The following is a 25,708-nucleotide window of genomic DNA, read 5'->3' as shown; positions in this document are numbered from 1 at the left end:
GGCATGAAAAACAAGGAAAATGAAGAAAAGGTAATCAACCAGAAGAGATTAAGGCCACATAACAACTAAATGCAATGTGGTAACTTAGACTAGATCCTGCAACAGAAAAAAGGAAATTAGTGAGGAAACTGGTAAAATCTGAATGAAGTCTAGTTTATTTAACAGGATTTACCAATGTTAATTTCTTAGATTTGACTATGGTAAGATGCAAACATTAGGGGAACCTAGGTAAAGGGTACATATGTTATAGGAATTATAGTATTACTTGTAACTGTTTGGTAAATCTAAAAAATTTCCAAATAAAAATATGTTTTAAGGGGTATACAAAAATCAAAATACAACTTCATTTAGAGGATGGGAGAATAAGAAAGTGTAAAAAAACGAACATGTTCATATCCTTTATGGGGAGCAAATTATTTTTTAATTGATTAATCAAGAAAAAGCATAACAACACTACAATCCTATTACAATACTTAAATGTATCAAATCAACATGCTGTATTAGACTTACACAACGTTATATGTCAAATATATTTCAATTAAAGAAAAAAATGAAGAAAAAAGCAGTCTACACATATAACTTTGAAATACGGACTTAAATACTAGATAGACACTAGGTCTACAAGAATTCAAAGTAATTTCCGTGGGATGTAGGGACTGAAAGAGGGAAGGGGGTTACCTTTTTCTTACTATTGTTATAAGTCTTTTAGCATAATTTAACTTTTACAATACAGTACATATAGTTGTTTGACTGTAGACAGTTAAAATAATTTTAGAAATAAACAATAGGCCAGTAGATTCTTAAGGATCTGAAGTCTGAGATAATTTCAAGGGCCAGGACAAGACACCAGGTACCATCACCTGGTGATGGTTATTGAGCATGAGACCTATAGCTTTCTAACAAAATTGCAGCATTCAGCACTGATCAGCACAAACCTACTGCACTATTTAAAAGTCTTTATCATATCATGTTACAAAAATCAACTATCTGGAAAGGTATGAAGCTCATGAAAATCAAGATGTCTTAGAAATGTAATAGATATTTTAGAAGCTCAACATTCTGCCCTCTATTACAAAACATTGCTAAGTTCTACAAGGATTTATAAGCATAAAAAAGCACACCAAATGCTTCCAAAAGGTAGATAAAAATAAAATAAATATCTGGAAAAAACTGTTTTCTCTAGGAAGACTAGGATTAGGACCTTAAGGAAACGAGATGCTATGGATTTTGAGGGCACACATTACTGTGAGGGAAAGAGAACTAGGGAAGATTTTATTTCAATTTTAAGGTCTTTTTTTAGCCTTTCTACTCTTCTTCTCTCTTCCTATTTCCAGTTATTATTATCCACCGACTTTTTATCTTCTCTTTCTCTTCTTTTTAATTACAATTTTCCATGTTTTCCATCTTACTTTCTTAAAGGAGGCCTCTTTTGAAGTGTGCTTTTTATCTTAATAACTAACAAGATACACTATTAATAAAAGAGACTCTTATATATCTCATATTCCTCACTATGCCACCTAACAGAATAGGAATACGCCCTCTTTATTGTAGCCAGAGTAATACTGTTTTTCTGATATTTTGATGGTATTTTAGTGATTATCACATATTATCCATAAAAGACAACCCAAGGATTTTGAAATTCTTTAAAATGTTTAAAGGGAAAACAAAATAAAAAGTAAAAGAGGGTGCCTGGGTGGCTCAGTGGGTTAAGCCTCTGCTTTTGGCTCAGGTCATGATCTCAGGGTCCTGGGATCGAGTCCCACATTGGGCTCTCTGCTCAGCAGGGAGCCTGCTTCCCCCTCTCTCTCTGCCTGCCTCTCTGCCTACTTGTGATCTCTCTCTGTGTGTCAAATAAATAAATAAAATCTTAAAAAAAATTTTAAAGAAAGTAAAAGAAAATGTTTAGATGTCAAAAAAATAGATGTGGTTATTTTGCTACTCTTTTCCTGTTGTTTCTATCATTTTGTTTTTTCATAATTATTCTGAATTATTAAGGTTCTAAGAACATTCTTGAAGGTTTGACATGTAGGAATTTTTAAGAAGGAGAAATGATACATGTTACTAGTTCCTGTGTAATGCTTTAATTTCTTTCCCTGTGTTTGTTTTTATGTTTTATTCCTAGATCCATCTGTAAAGAAAGGCTGGAGTCTTTGCCTGAAGGAAAGAGTATATGAATATGTAAATAATACTTTAATGTGATGAGATTTTCTTATTTGAATATAAATTTGATAGGTAGTGTTATCCTAAATATCAACACAGTTCAGAACCAGATGATCACATTCTGTTAACTACTTCTAGATTCCATTTGCAACTATGTGATTTACTGAACAAGTATATAAAGATTGAAACATGAAAACTGTATGCTTTTTATTTAAAGAAGTCTAGGTTTTTCTTCACTTCATGTATTTATTAAGCATAGATGAAGGCAAAAAGTGAAATTTAAGGACAATCAGATACCTTATACCGAGGATCAACACTGCATAGATTCTTATATTTTAAGTTCTTTTTCAGAGTGTGATTAATCTATCAAGGATGTGTCTACTTTCTTTATCGAGATTCAAAATTGAAGAAATCCCCTTCAATGTTTTATATAAGAAAAAAATAGGAAACACTCTCATTAAAAATCATTGTACTACCAAGAAAACACACTGACCTATGGGAACTGGATTAGCTCTTACATCCTTTACTTATCAAGAGATAGTTCACAGATAAGGTCACTGAGAATTTGGCCTTGGTGAAGAAAATCATGAATAATATTCAAGTGTATTTAATAAAAAAGAAAGTCAGACAAGGATTTCAGCATTGAGAATAAGGTGGGAAAGCAGTGTAAATAAATAGTAAGAAGCCTATTTTTAAATTATACTGAAAGCATTAGTATGGAACAAAGAGTAATACTTTTTAACATCATATCTCTGTCTGAAAATGATTGTCCAATAAAGATGGAAAGAAACCTGACAACCCACTTAGTGTTGGCAAGTGTCCCGACAATACAGTGGAGGAAAACAAATTTGAATTCAAATTAGAAGAAAGTTAGTGACTAGAATAACAGAGGTGGATTACGGCTCAGTAAGTCAGCTAGTTCATGTCATTGCTTAACTGGGTATAAGAAAATTATCCAAAGTCAACGGCTAGTCCATTTTAATACCTCCTATAAAATACATTTCCTTCTGCAATCAGCTTTAGTAAATAGCTCCAGAGCATAAAGGCCTATTTATTGAGAAAATATTATCTCAAGGTTAAAAGAAAGAAATGCCTTAGATATTGTGATTATCATACCTGATGTAACTTTGCAAACACTACAGAACTTGTCGAATGATTTATTAGGGAAGGTGTTTTCATCTAGTTTTACAAATTATAAATATAATTTAATTTTGCTATGACTTAAAAGTGTATACCTCTAAGCTCTTTCTTTTAACTCCTACATTTGTGTATCCAACTCCTAATTTAATATCTTCATTTGGGTGTCTAATATTCATTGTAAACTATCATATCAAAAACTGAAAGTCTACATGCCTTCTTTCTATATGCACATACAAACATACACAGCAATCTCTATCTGGCATTCCTAGAGCTTTCTACTTTGCTTTATTATTTTTCCCTGATACTTACCACCCTCAGACAAATTCTACATTTAATTATTTATATAATTCCTGTCTGCCCTCATTAAAATCTAATAAACTCCATAAAGGTGAGGGTGCATATGTATTTTATCTGCTACTTTATTCTGAGCAATTAGAAAAATACTCAGCTGAATAAATATCTCTGAATGCATGAATGCATCAAGCAATCAATGACGAACAAAGTCAAAGAGATTGTCACAGAAATCTACTATATAATGAATTATTATGGATTGAATTTTGTCCCCCAAAAGATATGCTCAAGTCCTAACTCCAGGAATCTGTGAATTAAACCATATTTAGAAATAGGGTCTTCACATTAATCAAGTTAAGATGAGGTCATACTGGATTGGGGCAAACCCAATGATTCATGGCATCATCATCAGAAGAGGGACACATGCACAGAGAGAAAAATGCTGTGCAAAGGGGACAGTGATTGAAGGGATGCATCTACAAGCCAAGGAATGCTAACAATGACCTGGAACCACCATAAAATTGGGAGAATCCTCCCTTTGAGCCTTGAGAGGGAGTATGGTTCTGCTGACATCTGTATTTCAGACTTCTGACCTCCAGAAATAGCAGACAATAAATTGTTGTTGTTTTAAACTACCCAGTTTGTGCTAATTTTTTTAAATTAGCCCTAGGAGAGAAATACAAGAACTTTATACTCTTTTTCCTCAAATCCTAGAACACCAAAAATATTCAGCAGAATCTTCAAATCGAGGTTTTAAAATATATGTAAGATCTTTTCCACAGGACAATACTCACTATGTTTGACCAACAGCAGTGGTTTTGGGTTTGACTTGCTCATCAAAATCGGCCTCACTCAGCCTCCATGCATAGGCTTTTACAGAGCCTCTAAGAAATCCTACAAGACAAACAATCCAGCATGCATAGCAAACACAATGCAGAGGCTCATGACTCCCAGGTACAGCTGTCAAATGTCCCAATTTCTGCAAGATGGGATATATATGATTATGAAAGCTGAGTCCATACCAGTGGGTACAGACTACCTTGGTTCACAAAAGCCAACAGCTTCAGGGTCCCATTGATTTTTCCACCTTGCTAGACTCATAACCTGCTCAGACGTATGGAACTAAATGTCATCTCTGATGCAGCTGATTACTCATTAATTACGGGTACTTAATAAACAGTCTAGAAATGCCAAGTATATGTGCATCATTCATTATATATCAACCTTAGCAGGACTCTTGTTTCTCTTGCATCTGGCACACACTAACATAGTCCCTGTATTCAGGTATCAAGAAGGATAATTCCACCAAAGGCCAAAGCCTTAGATGCCCCTCAGGCTAAAAGAAAGGCAGCAGATCAGGTAAATAACCATTTCCTTTCAGAGAACAATGTATACCTTGAAAATACATTTCCAAGAACTGTTTAGGTAACTTCATACAAAATGTTTCTTTCATTTGTATAGCATGTTGTATACCTTGAAGCATTTAACATATAATCAAACTTACCTTCACCAATTCACTGAGGCAAAATAGGGCACTTGTGATCTTCACCTATTACAGTCCTCAAAATGAAAACCTCAGTAGCTTATAAAGGGCCTTTCTATTAAATCTTCTAACACCTATGCTTAAGAACCTGTTGTTGCTAATTAAGTCAAATTAGGAGTTTAAATGTATTTCCAAGTTTTTGAGGGTAAACCTCATAAAAATAATCAGTAAGCTCTTGTCATAACCATTTCTTGACTCCACCTGAGACATCAATCATTGGGATGTTATAATCATTACTGTGATGTAGTCTAGTATCCTGTACGTGTATTTTCCTACCCAACTGAGGATGGTTCTTGAATCTCATCTAATGAATATAATAGCCTAATCTCCGCCAGTCACCAAATGCAGTTATTTCAAACTCCAGAGAATGGAACAAAAACTAGGAAGCCAAATCCACCAAATTATTCCACAGTAAAACATACAATAATAATAAGAATCTGGTTTACATAAATTAAGATATGGCAGAATCTTCAAGGAAGACTATTCTACGACTTAACCAGAATTTCATGTTATTATTCATTTACACACAGATATAACTTATTTTATTTTATTCTTTCCTTTCTGCAGAAAAAAATGTGTATATACATTATTTTCTTCCTGAGTTGAAATTTTTTAAGCTTTAAACAACACATATATCCACGCATTAGCAGTCTCAGACTGTCAAAAAGTATTGCTAATTCAGTATAATTATTGCAGTCAATATGGCAAACACTTAAGTTTGATATAGCTATCACTGTCTCCTGTATTAAATAGGTATTTATTGAACACTTGCTATGTACCAAGAACTAGAGAGTGCTAGGATGTCTGCAACAAGAAGGAATAAAACATAATTACTCTCTGGTTCACAATCTGATTCAAACTAAGCCTTAATGTTGTAGGATCCTTTCAAATGTATGAACTGCTATCAAACGATCATAATCAATTGCTTTACACTAGATTCTGGCATTTAGGTTTGAAATTTTAAAATGTTTTCTACTAATCTTCAACATGGAACATAAGTATTAGGAAAGTTACTAGAGAAATAAAATTCCCTGGTTAAATAAGTCTGAAATACCAGCATTCTATATTCCGGAGTATATTACTCCCTCAGGGGCTATGAAGACTACTTTGATAAAGAAAACTGTTTGTTCCACTGTTTCTAAAATCATTTGACTTTGGATTAATTTTTCCACAGATTACCCAGCAAAATCTTACAGAACACAGACTGATGCACTGTAATAAATACTGATAGGTCTATTTGATTTAAAGAGTATGTTTAACTCATACCATTTCCAAAAATATTTATTTATAGATTGAATCAATCTTAGTCTAATAGTTAGCTATTTTTAGGAAAATACCTCAATTTAAACAGTGCCACATCAGGGATTAAGTTGGTGTTTTTTTCTCCTCTTCTTTAGCTAGAAGCAGCACAAAATAGTAGACAATACAGCAAGGAATAAACATCATCTTGTAGTAGACTAATTCATTTGCTAATCCCACAAATATTTATTAGTCCACTTCTGTGTCAGGTTTTATCATCGGGCACTAGGAAAACAATGAGAACCAAATAGAGAAGGCACCTGCACTGATGGAATTTACAACTAATGAAGTACAGACATTAACCCAATAACCATACAGACATATGCATAAATTTCAGATGAATAGCTTTTATAAAGGAGCGCTACTCTTCCATATTCTGGCAAAAATTGATCTGATGGTATCCTCTTAGCTATGTAAATGTAAAAGGCAAATTACCTTTAGATGATCCTTCCTGGTCTTGGAAGAATAACTTGAGTAGTGTCCCTCAGATGATTAAATATCAGGGAAACAAGCCCCATTGTCCTGGTGGCGGGGCGGGGAGGGGAGGTGAAACAAGCAATGGAGTTATGTTTTTAAAGTAGCTTTAGGAAACCATTGTTGGAGGCTTTGCAGAAAGCTGGAAACAGTTTCTGGAGCTAGAACAAGCCCTGACTACATTTGCCCTGGGGAAGGCTGGCTGACCCACATTTGGGAAGCTGTGACCTTGAACTGCAAGACGTGGTAGCCATGAGAGTAACCCTGAATCCTCAGGCCTCCTGAGGTATGAAGACCTCTCAACTGAACTTAACACTGGCTATTAGCAGACTGCTATGAAAGTGCTCTGCCCTCTTGATAAAAGCTGGAGTGAAGGATCAGCTGCCTCCACTGAGTTACAGAACCACCCTTCAAAAATAACTTTGAGCATGAGAATGACTTCTTAACTTAGTCTGCAATTTCTGCCTGAGATATCCTTTCTCACATCATGAGGCACAGTTACACTATGTCTTAAATATCTATTGCTTCAGGCCTACAAGGCAATAAAATTCAGAGCCCAGCTACCCCCATTTCTCTGGGGTAATTTAGCACCCAATAGCAGCGAGTAGTTGAAGACGCTTTCACTTTAGGATACTGGCTTATTCATCTGACACTTTTTTTAACCAAGCCTGTTTTCTTTGAAATGGGAAATATAACAGTATAGGGGATTTTTTTCTTTTCATTTTCTTATACATAATATTTGTCCTTCACAACAAGGCTTCCACTTACTGTAAGTTGGGAGATATGAATTAGGACCTTCAGAGCAGAAAGATCAGGGAAATAGAAAGCTTCTGATCTTCACAGTAGAAGCCTTTTTAAGTAAGACAACTATATTTAAATACAAAGTTTTATTTAGAAATACTTTTCTAAATAATGGCTTGTAAAGTCTGAATATATTGACCCAATATGCTGACTACAGACCTGGTGAGCTATACCACAGGGTTTGACATAGATAAGGTCCCACAGCAGAACAGAAGCCTGCCCCTCAGAGTTGTGAGGGGTATCAGTGGAAGAAAACAGATGAGTGAAGTAGCCAGTGTAATGCTGTGTCCTGATAGCCCCCTCTTTAGACAGAAGCCCAGAGGTAGAAAATAAGTTAGACTGACGAAAGGGCCTTGAAATGGCAATCTGTTCCAGGATAGTATTTGGGAATCTAAAAGGAACTGCTTCACAGGATTGGCCCATACCCTTCAGGAGATACATGATGAACAACTCTGCACCCATCATACCTAGGCAGAAAAAGAGTTTCGTGCACACGAACTTCTCTTGGCTTCTACGAGGCATGAAGGGAATCATATGATCTCCTGAGCGTGCCGAAGGAGAGGGATTACAGAATTCACGGAGTCAGAATGAGCCAACGGAGCTGCCATGGATGCCTGACCATGAATGAACGGTAGGAGATAGCAATACAACACATGCTCTAGGGGAGATAGACTAGTTTAGAGGCCAAGTAGAGGATGTGGCCAAGCCTCAAGGAGTTCTTCACTGTAAGAGACCAGCAGCTTCCCAATCAGCCAGAACTGAATCGCCAATCACCTACATTAAAACCTCTCTGTCGAAATACTTAGTGTAGTTCCAGTTTTCTTTACTAACCTGGCCCAAACTGATAAACAATCATATTATTTTTCTCCTAGAAAATGATCATGTATAATGCAAATTTAGGTCAATTTCTTTTGGAGAATAAATAAAGAGAGACTAAAACTCAAGACTAAAGTTACTCAAAAAATATTTCTCACATACATAACACAGCTAGTTGTGTCCTTATATAGATTCATAAGGTTCTTTGCCTTCTTACATACACATTTTTCACATTCAAAGGGATTTCTAATGCTTACCATGTCCTCTTTCCTTGCCCTGCATGGGTATGAATTTCTGTCTATATTGGGAAATGCAACTGCACAGAGATGTTTATCATGTTGGCTCCATATATCCTAACATTTGTGGAAAATAAGTGGTTACTTGGATGTGTATCTGCAGGTTTCATTTTCCCTGGTGGGACAGAAGCATGGTCTAAAAATACAATTCAGTATTTATATCTTAGCTTGGATGAGAGGCAAATTTAAGAGTAATTTAAAAATATACCCCAAGCAAAATGAAAATTAAAAGGTAGAAATTTGCTAAATACAAAATAAATACAGAACTAGAGGGTATTATGCTGAGCAAAATAAGTCAATCAGAGAAAGACAATTATCATATGATCTCTCTGATATGAAGAATTTGAGAGACAGGGCAGGGGGTTATAAGGGGTAGGGAAGGAAAAAATGAAACAAGATGAGATTGGAAGGGAGACAAACCATAAGAGACTCTTAATCTCACAAAACAAACTGAGGGTTGCTGGGGGTTGGGGGGTGGGAATAAGGTGGTTGGGTTATAGACATTGGGGAGGGTATGTGTTATGGTCAGTGCTGTGAAATGTGTAAGCCTAATGATTCACAGACCTGCACCCCTGGGCAAATAATACATTATATATTAATAAAAATAATTTAAAATATATCTATATATCTATATATCTTATCTATATGTATATATAAAATAAATAAAAATAAGTACATACACACATACATCTTCAAGGGAATGTCCCTTGAAGCATAGCAGCTATTCTATATTCCTATGTGTAACTGAAACATTGTAATATTTTTAAGTGACAGATACTTTTTAAAAATAATTAAACCATGTGTGTGTTTCTGTATATCACAAACTGCAACATGTGATTGACCCGATAATGATAAAAAATAATAGTGATTTTTTTAAGGAGTGTGTTTGAGATAGAGAAGAACTGCAAAACTGACCAAGACATCAAATACTTTAACGATGAATACAAGCAAAAAGGACACCTTGCATGAATGGTGAATGTTGAACCGATGCCCTAAGGGATTCAGAGGCTCTAACCTAACTAAATACGACATCCTGAGAGGTGAGAGTAGGAAAGCATGCTATTATATCTCACAGGAAACATTCTGATTCTGGTGTCTCATTCTCATGACAAAAGTGGCAACCAGAATAGAGAATAGCACAGCATGGATCCATCCTCCCGACAAAGACAGGAAGAAGAATGGAAAATAATGCAAAGTTAGCACCTTCTTGTTCAAATATATTGTAATCTTAGGGTCTTCCTCTCTTCCAGAAAGGATGTAAGACACTTAGTCCTGACAAAGTGTAACTGTGATCTAATAATTGCTAGAACTCCAGGCTTTAGAGAATTTCAGGGTTTTACAAATAGGAAGGCATACTATCACTCTTAAGTGTTTTCACTTTCCCAGAAAGGGTTGTTTTTGTTTCATTTAGTTTTTTGAAAAGGAAATATAATTATTATACCACTGGATCATACAGAAAGTAGAACGAGGACTCTTCAAAATTTGCACCGTAGTAATCTTAGACTATTAGCAAGAGAAAACAATTTATGTGGGACAAAGACAGGGAAAGAAATCTACACAAATCCTGTGGTTACAACATTTGTCATTGTAACTAGTGGGAGTACAGAAAAAAACAGCACGGCTCTATGTATGTACATACGTGTATTCTTGCTATTGTATATTTATGGATGAGAGATAAGCTAGAAATTGTAATAATAAAATCAATTTACTCTTGTTTTACTGAACAACTCATTGTTACATGTCATTAAAAATATTTTTTCAAGGGTTAAAGCTCCACAGTTAAAGGAAACTGAAGAAATTGTTTTTAAGAGAAAAACTTGTGTGCTAATACTATTATCTGGGTATCCATTATATTTTCTGTAATAATTTGATCATTCCAAACTGTAATTACAGAAATTCACTACAAATTCAGCAGGCTCTGACTGTTTCCAAACCTTATGGATGTGAACTTTGAAACCTTCATTCTAAAATATTTTTTGCCATATGGAGATCTTAACTTCTGAAATAACATTTGGAGAAGCTCTAGTAGCAATTAGAAGCGGCTTTATATACATTGATGTATTTAACTCTCACTCTAACAACACTTCCGTGAGGAAGGACTAATTATTATCTGCACAAAGAAAAAACTAAGCACATAGTCAAACATCTGTGCGGAGGAAGCTGGGAGGGAATCTTGAAGTTTTGAAACAAGGAGTGAAGTTGGCACTAACATAAAGTATTTATCCTTTGAAACATACACTGTGCCACACACATGTAGAGAAATTTAAATCTACTTTTCATATGGAAAAAATGTGAGAATTGTGTCTAACTTATTAATGAACAGAAATACAAGATCTAAAACATGACTTGTTGAAGGAGTTGTCAGTAAATCTGGACTTTGAATATTATATACTTTCTACTTGTTTTTTGTTTTAAAGGATTCACACATCTGTTAAGCACTGGAACTAGTCTTCACCTCAGGCAGCTAGTTCTCGGGGTCTGCGCCCTTCATCACTAAGATGCAATTTCTTACACTGTTAAAAGCATCATATAGCTAAAGGAAGGAACCTGGCGGTGCGGGCGGGGGGAAGGTTGGCATTCCAGGGATTCCACCAAATAAAAGTGTACACCAATGACAATTTTCCTATTATCTGAATCATATCTTTGATTTGGGCTGGTTTGGTCTGGAAAACACAGGTTGCACATATAGGAAGAGGAAATGAAAGAGAAGGGGAGGAAAAAGAACAAGCAGAAAAGAAAACAAAGAGAAGGAACTACCTCTAAGACAACACACTTTCTACCTGCTTTCCATATAATGCGTTCTTGGCTAGTCTTTGCTGCAAGGACCCAAATGAGCATGAACCAATAGTGTGCAATTATTATCCTCACTGGATACCATCCTGTGCTACTGCTTGTTTATATTTGCTAATAAGTTTTGAGTTACTGGTTTTGTTCATTTTATGCTAGTTTTGATAAATATATTAAAATTGTTAGATGTATTAAAATATTCTAAACATCAGAACACTCAAAAAGTCAGTTATCTTAGGATAAATTGGTACATATAAGCCCCAAAATGTTATCACTGATTTCTACTTTTTTATGTCTCTACCAGGAACTTAAAAGTTACTTAGTTGCTATCCCTGTAGTCTAATACATCATGTCCCATTAATGTCCCTGACATCTGAAAGACTTTATTTTCTCTGGCAAATCTTTCAGCTCCTCTAGGTCTTAATCTTCTCATCTCAAAAATGGAATAGATACTAAATTTTCTCCCTTCTTTATTGCCTTCTTTCTTTTTTTGCGTATAGTTGACACACGATGTTACATTAGTTTTGGGCATACAAATTAGTGATTTGACAAATTTATATATTATGCTGGGTTCACCACAAGTATAGCTACCATTTGTCTCACTGCATTGTTATTACAGTATCACTGACTGTATTCTTTATGCTCTGCTTTTTATTCCTGTGTCTTACCCATTCCATAACTGGAGGCCTCTATCTCCCTTTGCTCTTCACCCATTCTGCCCAACATCTCACCCCCTCCTTCCTCTGGCAACCATTAGTTTGCTCTCTGTATTTACAGTTCTAATTCTGATTTTTGTTTATTCATATTTTTTTTTTTTAGATTCCATTAATGAGTGGAAGCATATGGTATCTGTCTTTCTCAGTCTGACTCATTTCACTTAGCATAATCCCCTCTAGGTCCATACCATGTTGTCTCAAATGGCACGATCCCATCTTTTTTATGGCTGTGTAATATTCTATTATGTATATATACCACATTTTCTGTATCCACTTGTCTATTGATGGATGCTGAGGTTACTTTCATGTCTTGGCTATTGTAAATAATGCTGCAATATACATGTGCATATGTATATCATAAAGATATATGCATATATCTTTATGAATTAGTCTTTTGTTTTCCCTTGGTAAATACCTAATAGTGGAATTATTAAATCATATGGTATCTTTATTTTTATTTATTTATTTTTTTTAAAGATTTTATTTATTTATTTGACACAGAGAGATCACAAGTAGACAGAGAGGCAGGCAGAGAGAGAGGGAAGCAGGCTCCCCGCTGAGCAGAGAGCCCGATGCGGGACTCGATCCCAGGACCCTGAGATCATGACCTGAGCTGAAGGCAGTGGCTTAACCCACTGAGCCACCCAGGAGCCCCTGGTATCTTTATTTTTAATTTTTTGAGGAACCTCTATACTTTTTTCCATAGTGGCTGTACCAATTTACATTCCTACCAACACTACACAAGGGTTCCCTTTTCTCCACATCCTTGCCAATACTTGTTTCTTGTCTTCTTGATTTTAGCCATTCTAACAGGTGTGAAGTGATACCTTATTGTGGTTTTGATTTGCATTTCCCTGATGATGAGTGATGTTGAACATCTTTTCATATGTCTGTTTACCATTTCTATGTTTTCTTTGGAAAAATGTCTATTCAGGTCCTCTGCCCATTTTTTAATTGGATTGTTTATTTTTTGGTGTTGAGTTGTAGGAGTTCTTTACATACTTCAGATATTCCCTCCTTACTGGGTATATCACTTGCAAAGATTGTCTCCCATTCAGTAGGGTTTTTTTGCTTTATTGACAGTCTCCTTTGCTGTACAAAAGCTTTTTATTTTGGTGTAGTCCCAACAGTTTATTTTTGCTTTTGTCTCCCTTGCCTTAAGAGACATCTAGAAAAATATTGCTATCACTGATGTCAGAGAAATTAATGCCTGTGTTCTCTTCTAGGATTTTTATGGCTTCAGATTTCATATTTACATCATTAATCCATTTTGAATTTATTGTTCTGTGTAGTGTTAGAAAGAAGTCCAGTTTCATCCTGTTACATGTAGCTTTCCAGTTTTCTCAGCACCATTTAATGAAAACACTGTCTTTTCCCTGTTGTATACTCTTGCTTCCTTTGTCATAGATTAACGGACTATAAACATGTGGGTTTATTTCTGGGCTCTCAATTCTATGCCATTGGTATGTGCACGTTTTTTAAAGATTTTATTTATTTATTTGACAGACAGAGATCATGAGTAGGCAAAGAGGCAGGCAGAGAGAGAGAGAGGGGAGGAAGCAGACTCCCTGCTGAGCAGAGAGCCAGATGCGGGGCTCAATCCCAGGACTCTGGGACCATGACCTGAGCCGAAGGCAGAGGCTTAATCTACTGAGCCACCCAGGTGCCCTGCTATGTGCATTTTTGTGACAGTACCATTCTGTTTTGATTTCTATAGTTTTGTAGTTTTTCTTGAAATATGGAACTGTGATCCTCTAGCTATGTTCCTCTTTCCCAGGATTGCTTTGGCTATTCAGAGTTCTCTGTGGGTCTGTACAAATTAAGGTATTATTTATTCTAGTTTTGTGAAAAATGCTGTTGGTATTTTGATAAGGATTGCACTGAATCTATAGACTGCTTTGCATAATATGAACATCTTGACAATATTAATTCTTCCAATCCATGACCATGGAATATTTTTCCATTTGTTTCTGTCATCTTCAATTTCTTTATTGCCTTATAATGACTCTCTGTTTAAAGATAACTTTCTGTTCTTCTAACTGCAGGAATAATTTTAAATGATATTTTATTTTTGAATATTTTATATTCAAATCTGTGCTGAGGATGTCTACATTTAATATTTAAATTTAATATTCAGACAGATATTCAAGTATGATAGAATTTATCCATGGAATAACCAAGTAAACATATTCATGCCTATATACATCCATCACATAGTATCATACAAGCAGTTTCAGGAAAATACTATCATAATACTTTAAGTTTTAAGCATACCAATATTTATACAATCAAAAAGCAATTCTATCTTCCTTGAAGCAATTATCTTGGAAGGCTGTACGCTTTATTTCAACAATTACACCACCGTTCAAAATGGTATTTCAACCCATCTTCTGGAACTGCCTTAAGAATCTATGGCACTTTTGGGGTGCCTGGGTGGCTCAGGGGGTTAAGCCTCCGCCTTTGGCTTGGGTCATGATCTTGGGGTCCTGGGATGGAGCCCCACATTGGGCTTTCTGCTCAGTGGGGAGCCTGCTTCCCCCTCTCTCTGCCTGCCTCTCTGCCTACTTGTGATCTCTCTCTCTCTGTCAAATAAGTAAATTAAAATCTTTAAAAAAATAAAATTTAAAAAAAGTTGGCTGTTGAAGCCATAACAGACTGGGTTTAAAAAAAAAAAAAGAATCTATGGCACTTTTATGTTAACAGGCTTAATTCTTGCAAAATTTTATCAGTGATGGGTGGTTTTGGTTTCTCTTAAAAGAAGACAGATTTTCTTACAGAACTTACTGAATGAGTGTTTTATAATACCAAAAGCAGTTTTCCAGGATTGTTTCGAATAATGGCAGCATCACTGCAATACATACACCCAGCTAAGCTAGGATATGATACAACTTCTTTGAATGAGCTTTCCTAAGAGAAAAGCTCTTAGGAAGAACATCATTAAATTGATAGTGTAATTTCTAGCTTTTTTTATTTTATAAATTCTTTGCTTTAGCATTTATACATCATTTATACAGATTTTTTTCCATCTATAGAAATGGTATGAATATCTGTCATAAAATAATTGTCATAATGTATTGATAAATTTATCCTTTCCATATATCATGTATTTTAAGTATATATCAACACATTGTATAATTGTAGAATTACACAAAGCTACCTGTAAGGTGGGACAGATGATTTAAGATGACATTTTTCTTTCTATTCTGTCCAATTTGTGTGTGATATTTTCTTTAATAGTATTTTTAAAAAGAAATATATTATTTGATAAAATTATTGCTCAACTGAATTCCATCAAAATGTCATCGTTTTTATGTGCTTAAAAGGCTTCATATCTTCTATTATTAAGTGATAAAAGATTATAATTTGACAAAAATGGATACTAAAATGAATGATTTAAAAATGTTTCAATAAAATTTAACATAAAATGCAAAGCAAATATAAAAGAGAATCCCTTTATTATTTAGAAACTACATTTTAATTTTCTAACTCACTATTTATATGTGTGTCTGTGTGTATACATAAACATACACACAGGTATACAAAAGCACACATACACGTGCATTTTTTATTTAAGATTTCACCTGTGTGCCAGAGAGAGAAAGAGAGAGAGCACAACCAGGGGGAGTGGCATGGGGAGTGGCAGGAAGAGGGAGAAGCAGGCTACCCACTGAGCAGGGAGCGTGAGGGGGGATTTGACCCAGGGACCTTCGGATCACTACCTGAGTTGAAACCAGGCACTTAACTGATTGAACCACCCAGTGACTCCACATGCATTTTATTTATTACTTTTGGTTATTTATAGATATATACCATACTTTTTAGGGTTTCACTTTTAGTTTACATTGATGATATTGGATTTCTAGATCCTTAAATATTTCTACATGCTTTAATAAAATCTGTACCTATATCATAAAGCTTCTACTATTGTTACTATGCAAAAAACCTGCATTCAGTTAGTAAATGTCAATCATGTTCTTTAATTCTCTGCTGAGTCTAAAAAAAAGTTCTATGAATAAATTATTTTTCTAGAAAAATATACTAAAGGTAAATTAAGTAAAATTGTACAAATATATGGTTAATGATCCTAGAAACTTAATTGTACATGACATATTTGAAAATAGATTTAATTTTAATTACAAAATAAAATGCTTTGTCTATAATTTGAGAGAAATGAGGTACTTTTCTTTGGAAAAGAAAATTTGTAGTACCCTAAATCAGTAGAAATGTAAATTTCCAAAGTAGAAGATACAGCATTATTTTAGCATTATGCTATTCACTGAATACTAATTGGTTCAAAACTGCAGAAAACACAAAGAAAGTAGATAAGATATCATCATTCCCCTCAAGAGGCATAGATTCTATTGGAGAATACCAAACTGGCATGAAAGAGTTATCATATACTGAAATGAAATAGATACTATGACAAACACTTACACACATTCTTTAACAAAGCAAAAACAAAAACAAAAGCAAACAAACAAACAAACAAAAACCAGAAGTATAATCATTTCAACTGTGGGTACTGAAGAAATGTATCTGAGGGGACAAGCCATTTTGATCAATCCATGAAGTTTATAGTTCATAGCCCAATACTTGATCTGTATTAGTTATCAAATGCCACATAAGAAATTATCCCCAAATTTAGCAATTTTAATACACATATATTATCTCATAGTTTCTAGGGATCAGAAATCCAGACATAGCTTAGCTGGATCCTGTGGTTTACACTTTTTCACAAGGCTACAACTAAGGTGTCAGCCCAGGATCTGCAGTTTCATCTGAAACCTCAATGGAGAAGGATCCATTTCCATGTTTCCTTGGCTCCTGTTGGCAGAATTCAATTCCTCAGATATGGTCAGACTGTGGACCTTAGCTGGTCAAAGCATACCCTAAGTTCCTTGTGATAGGCCTCTCCAACCTGGCAGCTTGTTTTTTTGAGTGTGTAAGTCAAGGAAGGCAATAAAAAAAGTGTGCTAGCAAGATCAAAGCCGTAAGCTTTTATGAACTAGTAATGGAAGTGACATCCCATCACTTTTGTTGTAGTCCACTGATGAGAAGCAATTCCCTATGTCCAACCCACATTCAAGCAGGGGGTAATTGCATTTGGATGGGATTCAAGGAGGTGAGGTTACTGAAGGCCCACTAAGAACTCTGCCTACCATGGGGTTAATAAAAATACTCACAGAAGCTCGACTGGAGAAAACAGGGACAAAAAATTTCAACCATTTTTACTAAAGAAAAATTTCTTGGGGCACTATCCATTTGGATTGATCCTTGAGGTATTAGTTTAGAAGCCTGCTAACATTCCAAGTAACAATACATTTTTCATTTTGCAGCTTGTTTGTTAACAAAAACTTGTCATACAAGTGAGTTTTAAGAATTCCTTTTGACCTAGGATCATATCATTAAGGATAACTACTATTTTTGAGCACTTAATACATGCCAACTACTGTGTATGTATGTTCTTATTCAATATAACAATGTACCCGTAAAACTGTATTTAAATGAGAAAAACTAAGCATATCATTAAAGGTACTTAAGCATAGTATGTGTTGCAATAATAAATAGATCCATCTTGCAGTGGCTCAGTGCAACAAACATTTCTTGCTTCCATAATGTTCCACTGTCTATCCATATTGGCAAGGGTGAGGGTGAGGTGATGGGTCCCCCCATGATTTTCTTTCTTTCTTTTTTTTTTTTAAAGATTTTATTTATTTATTTGAGAGAGAGACAGTGAGAGACAGCATGAGCAAGGAGAAGGTCTGAGAGAGAAGCAGACTCTCCGTGGAGCTGGGAGCCCAATGAGGGACCCGATCCCAGGACTTCGGGATCATAACCTGAGCTGAAGGCAGTCGTCCAACCAACTGAGCCACCCACCCCCCACGATTTTCATCTGGAGACTTATGGTATCTCTGCCATCTTCAATATGTGGTCTCAAAAACTGTCATAAAAGTTGCCAGAAAACCACAGAGCAATTCAGGTAAGCAGAATTGTGCCGAGCCTAAAAGTGACACATATCACTTCTGTTCACATTCTTTTGATTACAACCCCATTATCTGGCCATTCCTCATTGCAAAGGAAGCTTAGAAATGCAATCTAGTTCTATAGCCTAAGAAGGAATGGAAAATGCACTTCAGGAAACAAGTAGCAGTTCCTGCCACAAAGTAAATGTCTCTAAAGTAAAAGACTCTAAAGGCTAAGATCACTCTGACTGAAAGATTGCATGTGCTAGAATGTAGTACACCTGTATATCTCCTTGTGCTCAGGGCATTCTGAACTCCAGGTTCAAAAGGAAATAACCCAAACTACAAAACGGTTGCTTTTATCTAAACCCAAAGTGCAGCAAGGTGATATATTTAATCTAACCTTAGGATAAGCTCCAGGACAAGAAAATGAAAATTTTAGCCATTTATTTCAACATTTAGCTGCCTAAAAAAGTCCAGTTGCAGTGGCCATTTAAGAGTTCCTGAGGGGCACTTGGGTGACTCAGTCTGTTTGGCATCTGACTCTTGGTTTCGGCTCAGGTCCTGATCTCATGGGTTCTGAGATCAAGCCTCTGCTCTCAGTGGGAAGAGGCCTGGATATTCTCTCCCTCGGCCCCTTCCCCTACTCATGCTCGCTCTCTCTAAAATAAATAAATAAATCTTTAAAAACAAAGAGAGTTCCTCAGATACAGGTCAGTATGTGTAGATACCTGCAAAGAGCAAAGAAAGCTGATGATATTAAATATAGGCCACGGGAAATTCCATGGGCTTCATTTTGGGAACATGCACTGTACTATAGCACCACTTATGCATGATACGTATGTCTAAATCAAGGACCAGATCAGGAAACCCAAGAACTTAGTGTCCTCTTGATTTTCTAATATTTTCAGAATATGATTGCTCTGGATTTTATTCCTTTTTTAACACGTCCCCATGAAAATCAACCTATCTCAGTGATGGTTGATTTTCAACATGATGATAAAACATTTCATTTCCTCACTAACATTTGCCATATTCACCTTCCACTGGTGAATCACTGACCACATATTTTATATCCAAGAGTCACCTAGTGACCCAAATTATGAAGCCCCGTGTTTATCAACCAAATATTGAAAGCACTGCTTTACACCTTCCAAATTCATATTTATCTACTTAGTACCGACCATCCACTGACTCCTTGTCAGAGCAGATTAAAATGTGATAGAATATATCCCACTAACAAACAACCAGTTCACCTACTTTGTTATTGCCAAGAACACACAATTCCATGCCTTCTCTATCCAAAATAGTTCAGGGTTCCAGTATTTTCGACCCCTACTAACACTCTATGTTGCAGCTGTTACTGACAGAAGTTGAATGGATCGTCCGCTTTTCTGGTGGAACCTGAGGATGTAGTGCTGAAAGACCAAAATTGGTTCAAGAACTATGTTAATCAGCATTAGGCTGAAGGGAGCCCATTTAGGAGGGAAAATACTCTCCTGTTCAGCTCTTTAAGTATCCCACTTTGCCAGAAGTCAACTACATCAGAGTGATTCAGGGCATCAGATCTGAGATTTGTGACTCCTGTTGCACACCCCCCAATGAATCTCTCCTGTTTCATTGATACTAAACCTCCACAGCCTACTCTTTCCCACATTCATTCTTCCATTCACTCAAAATAGATAATTTTAGTTTTCCATTCAAGATTTGAAGGTTCCCAAAGATGCCATGATTCATTTCAGTGCAAGTCCAGTGAACCTTGTCTAACGCAGCCCAGGCAACAATTCTGGCTAAGAACCTCCCTCTTCTTGGCATGCCTGAGAATTAGAATCTTTGGCATCTTGGATGAAAAGGCTTATGTATTTAATGAATTTGGTCTTAATAGATTAATATTTAATATAATTTAAAATAAATTCATTTAAATTATTGGCCTTAATAGCTTCCCTTAGCCATGAAAATAGCCAGACATCCATACAGCAATCAAATTCTCTATAGACCACAATCACAATGATCTTTTTCATAAGTTCTGGCTCATTCCTACCTGATTGCCACTATTGGGCCTTCTTCTTAAATTATTTTTTCCTTTCCATCATAGCTCTGAACTTGATGTTTCGGGTTTACTTTTCATCTTGAAATCGTCTCATCTATACTGCGGACCTTTGAGCTCAATGACCTCATTCCACACCTAACCGTGGCTCTCTAAACTGCCAGGTCAGAATACGAGACTGGCTCACCACTTGGTGTAAAATACAAGGTTAAACTTTCCTTTCAATGTGTTCATGCAAATGCACAAAGACCAGAACAGTTTCCAGAGTGCTAGTAACTAGAAATGGTCTTTACAGTCTGCATGACCCCAGGAGGAATTTCCATGACCAAAGTAAAGGAGCCCTAAGGCACATTATCAGGGCTAGGCAGGAACAAAGAGGGACATTTCCATCAAATCCCACTGTGTGCTTGTGTCAAAAACTTGATGTCTTAACAGAAAGGATTCTGCATGCACCTCTCTATTATGCCAAAGATACTTTCTGAGCAGGACAGGACCATTACACATGATTTTCCCCACCAGAACCTCTGTTTCTACATCCATTTGAAGGCCATTTTCCAAAAACAAAACTAATCCAATCATTTAAAGGCATGGCCAGGACAGCATTTCCTCTTGTAATGGGAATTTTGCAACTGGAAGGTTCCAAGGTAGGAACAGATTTGTATGCTATGCACTCTGAAGTTGCAGTTTTTCCAAATAAGCCAAGGATCACAGAACTTTTTCAAATAATTGGTGTATATTTGAAGTAATACTGCATGCTCGGATGATGAGCAGTGGGAGATGGAGACTCCCCAACCCCTCAATCCAGTAGCATGTACAAGACAGATGGTATTACACAGTGGTCGAGTGCCTTAGGCTTGGCTTCTTAAAGATTACATGGCCTTCAGTAAGTTCACTTCTCTGTCCTTCGGTATCCCCATAGACTTTTTTTGTGAGGCTTAAGTGAGTGAAATCACCTAAAAACACTTAGAATAATGTCTGCCACATAGTAATCACTCAGTAAGTATCAATGATTTTATTAGTCAATTAGTAATTGCAGACCAGAAAATCGCAGGGAGAAAGAACCAGACTTCTGACTTAATAACTTAAAGTAGATGCTGACAGCACCTAAGGAAGCGATGAGGGCATTCAAGAAAGGTCCTCCCACTCCAAATATTGGCCAAAAAACCCCAAAACAAAAACAAAACAAAACAACTAACCCAAAGAGTCCTATTATCAGTAAGTGTAAGAAACACAAACATGTACATTCTCATGCCCATGGATACACCTTTACATACACGGCACACATGCACGCACCCACCATAAAAACTGTGAAGAGAATCCACATCATACACTAAGATGAAAACTATTATTATTCAAGAATGAAAGCAAAAGAAACTCTTGAAAAATTTACTACAGCAAACAGAAGTGTTTTGGGGAAAGCAGATCTTGTACTCATTATTAAATGGAAGAGCATGAACACTGAAAGAGGAGATGAAATATTAAATAAGACAAAATAGTCTCAGATGAAAGAGAGGCTAAATGAATAGCAGGCAGATGTAAAAGAGCGAAGGATGAAACAAGGAACTATTGTAAGGAAACTAAAAATAAAATATCTGAAGATATATATCAGCTTTAGGGATAAAAAGAACAAAAATCAACACTACATAAAATTAAATCAGTGATTAAGGAAATCTTGAGAAACTCTCCCAGAGCACAGAGCATAAAGACAAAGAGATGAAAAAGATAAGTGAGAAGATTAGAAAGGTGGAATAAGAAGAAATGAAACTGCATTCATGGTCAATTAGTATTTCAGAAGAGGGGATTAGACCAACTGGGACAGGACCAATAACCTTCAATCTAAATTGGCCGTAGATACAAGCGGAGGGAAACAACAACAAAAAACCTGTTTGAATCTGGAGAAAGATACAATTCTGCAGATTAAGAGACCTCATTTTGCAACAAATATTAAAAGTAATTTTAAAAAAAATTCTACTTATTGGATTACTGTTCCATATAAAAAGAGGTAGGTTTCAGAAATTAGATTAGTGTCCCTTCTTAGACAGTCAAGATGGAAAATTGGATATTAACATTTCTAAGAAATTATGCTATAATCGAGTGTTTTCCAAAATTACTTGACCACGAATTTCCTTCTTTCAAAGAAAGAATATCCTGCAAAAATAGTGTTCTGTACTGCAGTTTCATAAACATCACCAATCATGTGGTTTGAACTTTTGGAATAGTAATGTTACATAAAATTTTCTTTATGGAGTTATAAACAGAAATAATTAAGATTCAGATTACATTAAGATACAGTGAATATTCTGTATTAATTTGCTAGGGCTGCCATAACAAAGTTCCTCAGACTAGATGGCTTAATTTAACTTCTCCTAGTTCTGGAGGCTAGAGGGCCAAAATAAATGTACTGGCAGAGTTGTTTCTTTCTGAGGCCTCTCTCCTGGGCTTGTAGATCGCCATCTTCTCCCTGCATCTTCATGTAGTCTTCTTGGCATGTATGCCTGCTTCCTAATCTCCGTTTTTAAGGACACCAGTCATACTGTGTAAATACATTTTTAAGGACACCAGTCATACACCCTAATAACTTTAACTTAATGACCACTTTAAAAATCTGTATCTCCAAATATAGCCATATTCTGAAGTACTGAGAGTTAGGACTTCAACATATGAATTGGAGGGAGGGTGAGGAGGGGAACACAGTTCAGCCATAACGTTATCAGAAGAAAAATAATGCTTTTTTTAGAGTTCTATCTAACATTAAAAGCCAGAACATATCAAACAACTAAATCAGGGTTTTGTGTGGTAAAAAAAAGTACATAACTGACTAAGTCTATGCCCAGTCATGGTTAAGTGATATATAAAGGTAAAGAAATTTTCAACTATATAATGGCTCTATAAACTTATGCCTATTGATCAAGATATAAAACTCAATAATTATAAAAATTTACTGAAAAAACTATGCACAAAATAGTAGCCATGTTAAAAATAGGTCTTGAAAACACAGTTAGATAAGGAAATGAAACTAATTACATTTGGATTTGAAATTCCAAAGCACAGAAGTATTGAAGGGAAATTAAAATTATTCACTTAAATATTTCCATTGTAGTAATATCAATAGATATGCCTTAACTCTTGATGTTTTTAACTAATATGTGTATTTGTTCTTTTTCCTTAAAGGCAAACATTTGTAGAAATAAAAATAGGCATATAACTTCCAATTCATAAGAAAAAACAAAGAAAACATAAATCAGTTCTTAAACTGATTTTACACTTTTAAAAATTACAGAGGACCCAAAAAGAATTTTTGTTTATGTGGGTTATATGTGTTAACACTTGTCATAGTCAAAAAGCAAAACTGGGCAATTTTAAAAAGACAGTTACAGGGACACCTGGGTGGCCCAGTCAGTTGAGCACCTGCCTTTGGGCTCAGGTGGTAATCCTAGGGGCCTAGGATTGAGTCCCGCATGGGCTCCTTGCTCAGTGGGGAGCTTGCTTTTCCCTCTGCTTGCCTCTTACCCTGCTTGTGCGTTCTCTTTCTCACTGTCTCTGACAAATAAATAATATCTTTAAAATAAATAAATTAAATAAAGTAAAAATAAGAACACAGTTACAGGGCAAATACACATTCCATTAACTGTCAGCATGATAACATCATCAACTGGCATACAACCTCTGGAAAATGCTACTGTACACTTACTAGAAAATGAGAGTTGAATAAGGTAGGTGATGTCTTAGTACTATTATGAAAATAGTTTTGGCTCTGAGAATCCCTTAAAAGGATCTTGGGGACTCCCATTGGTTCACTTGCTGAGAACAGCTGATTTAAATAAAGGAACAGAAAACACCAATAAATCCAAAAAAATTGAAAAAAATAAGACCAAATTTGTCCTTTTGAAGATATTATATATAAAGATTAAGAATGAAAATTGATTCACTTTGATGCAAAAGCATCTGCAAGTTGGCCTCCCTCCAACCCCTTCCAAAGAAATTGGCCTTAATAAGGTACCCATGTTTCTCTTTGCTGTTTCCATGACATTTTCTGCCAGTTGTTTCTTTTTTTTATGTTTCTTTCATCATTGCTTTTGCTTATTTAATAATTACTGCTTTTGTTTGTTTTTGTACTTCTCTGTCCTCTAATTTCTGCTTTTCACCCTCTTGTTTTTGGTGTGATCCTTAAGGCCATCTCATTCACTCTCCTGGTTTGATAATATCTTAATAATTCCTTCCTAAGTTTTCAATGAATGTATTCATATATTTTTTAAAAGTTTTATTTATTTATTTGACAGAGAGCGAGACAGCAAGAGCAGGAACACAAGCAGGGGGAATGGAAGAGGGAGAAGCGATACCCCACTGAGCAGGGAGCCCAATGTAGGGCTCTATCCCAGGACCCTGGGATCATGACCAGAGCTGAAGGCAGACGCCTCACAGCTGAGCCACCCAGGAGCCCCTGAATGTATTCATACATTTATATATATGTTCATATATCAAACTGCTTACAGGACACAGCTGCTTAAAAATAAAACAAACCTTTTAAGTTCAACATATTCAAGCTATACTGAGAAACTTTCTCCCACAAAAATAGTTTTCCCTTATACTCCATTCAATTAGTCACCACTTGTTTTTATGTGATGATTTTATAAATCTATTTTCTTCTTTTGCTGTTTATTATTAATGGCCTAATTCAGAACTTTGTCATATCTTCCTTGAACTACTGGAAAACCCTCTTCTGTGGTCTCCTGGCCACCAATCTAGACTTCCTTTGACTACTTTCCATCTTCACCACAACAACAAGCATCCTGAAAGCCAAATCCTGCCACTGTAACACAAATTTAAAGTTTGTATCACCTACAAAGCATCCTGTATGACCTGCAAGTCCCACTACGTACCACTATGGTGTCATTGTTGGCATTCTGTTCATGGTATTGAAAACAAATGTTTATATATGTAATATATATAAACATGGAAAATGTTTATATTGGAATTTTAAGTTAAAAAAGTTTCACATAAAAACTGTGCTTTTAAACTCTTATTTGCAAAAGAAAAACAACAACTGGAAAAAAAAATACCACCAACATATCACATTGATTTTAGAAATAAGATTTTTCTCCTCTCTCCAAATATTTGATAATGTGATCCTATTGCTTTACAGAGGAAAGTAATATAGTTTTCCTTGTTTTTAAAGATCAAGGAAACATAAATCTTAGAGGTTTCCTGGCATTATAGTAATATCAACGTTTGTATCTTCAATATGATATATAATCTAAGGAAAAGAAGCTGTCCATTGTATTTAATTTTTTTCTCTTTTCACTATGATGTTTTGTGGTTTATGTAACAAGGTGCCAATGCAGAAATTAAAAGTTCACATTCCTAGCAAATCACTT

The sequence above is a fragment of the Lontra canadensis genome, unplaced genomic scaffold (genome assembly GCF_010015895.1).
Source record: "Lontra canadensis isolate GAN:19392208 unplaced genomic scaffold, GSC_riverotter_1.0 scaffold2, whole genome shotgun sequence".
In the NCBI taxonomy this organism is placed as follows: domain Eukaryota; kingdom Metazoa; phylum Chordata; class Mammalia; order Carnivora; family Mustelidae; genus Lontra; species Lontra canadensis.
This window is presented reverse-complemented; position numbering follows the sequence as displayed.